We start from the raw sequence: 1,850 nt of genomic DNA, 5'->3' as shown, positions 1-1,850 counted from the left end.
GAATTACAAAGTAGAGAAGGTATTTTTCCATGATTCAAATCCTTATTACAAAGCCTAGAGATGGTATTTATACATGCTGGGAATACTAGCAGTCTCCCTTGATTTTCTCAACAGATGGAGAAAATAAACGTTAAATAGGGTTGAATTATTCCTTTAGATCAAATTCTGGTGGAATATGATTGGCTACGACTTGAAGAGATGCCCAATTTATCTCATGCTCGGATAAGACCACATTCAATTTATTCAACAATGATGGCATCTTCCTACCCATTTTAGATCCAATTTCCCACCTGGAGGAGTTCTTTTAGAGATCAACCTTCATATTTGTTAGTATATTTCATCCTGGAAGATTCTCTGCCAATATAGGGCCAAAATTAGTCGAAATTGGGGAGAAAAATAAGCCAAAGTATAAGCAAACTATAAAATAAAATATAAGAGTCGTGAGACCAAATGAAAACAAATTTAATTGTTTTTTATTTTATTTAAACATTACAGGCGTACTAAATAGTGACACATGGCAACATCTGAGTGGAATCAGAGGTAATTCAATTAGAACTTTTTATAATATGTGCAAACAAAAAATGATTATATTGGGAGGCTTTGATACAGAGTGGATATGATTTCACATTTAATTGGTTTTTTTTTAACTGTATCGAGTCCAAATATCGGAGGTGAATGGATTATCAAAGGTTTTACGAATGTTATCATTTAAAAGTTTTGATATATAGGCGGATGCGATATTACGATTAAACCATCGTTAATACGCATATCAGGTCCAGATATCGGAGGCTGGCGGATATCAGAAGTCGGAGGGGGAGGCACATTGAGATATCGACGACGTAGAGATTATTAGAGATTGGAGCGGGAGGTTATATCACTATCAGAGATCGAAGGGAGTTTTTTATGAAGATCGTAGGGATATGTTGTATCAACATATCGACGGGATTGACATATCATAATATCAGTGATCAAAGTTTTTTAAATGTGTCTCGAAAGGAGATCTTCGATATGTGGGAGAGGAAACAATGATGTGGAATGTGGGTCCTAGTTAGAGTGTATGTATATATATATATATATATATATATATATATATATATATATATATATATATATGCGCAAGCCTTTTGATGAATAACTAAAGTTAAGTTTCAATATAAATAAAAAAATACGAAATATCATAAGCCATCTATATTGTAACTCTTTGTGAAAAGAAGTTATGATATAGTAAGGCCCGATATAATGTGGCATATGGTAGGGCCAATAGATATCAAAAACCCCATTATAATATATAAAACCCATTGTAATATTCATTTGAGTAGAATAGAGGTGGGGACATATCGAGGTTCTGATATATTGTAACATTTAAACGTTGTAACCCCGATATGTGATCTTTGTGATATCCATAAACTACAACCACTTGTAATATAAAGGGTTTAGCCCTAATATTGCTTTGAAATAATAAAGCCACTTTAACATTGAAGCTTGGTCTCGGGGGCTATGTTTATTATTTACAAATTAAAATAAATCAAAATAAGTTTATTATTTATACAAAAAAGTGAATATTTACAAAATAACAAAAATAAAAAGCGATTATGCAATTTATGTATACTTAGTATGTCAAGGTAGTTAAAATATCCAACCTAAGTCCAAACATTATTTACAAAATCAAATAACCACAAGAATCGAAACAAAAGATATAGGAAGCTAGGGTTAGGTAAAATTTGTTAAGGCAATCAAAACTGAAAAACAAAAGGCTCCCCATAATTTTATTTTTTTTCCGGGGAAAATAGAGTTCATAATTTCTATTAAGAGGTATAATAGAGATTACATGCTGTAGATGCCGAAGGCAT

Source organism: Pinus tabuliformis, chromosome 9, assembly GCF_031772625.1.
Source record: "Pinus tabuliformis cultivar Carrire ecotype Pingquan chromosome 9, CPIR1, whole genome shotgun sequence".
NCBI classification, from domain to species: domain Eukaryota; kingdom Viridiplantae; phylum Streptophyta; class Pinopsida; order Pinales; family Pinaceae; genus Pinus; species Pinus tabuliformis.
Note: the sequence above shows the minus strand (reverse complement) of the source record.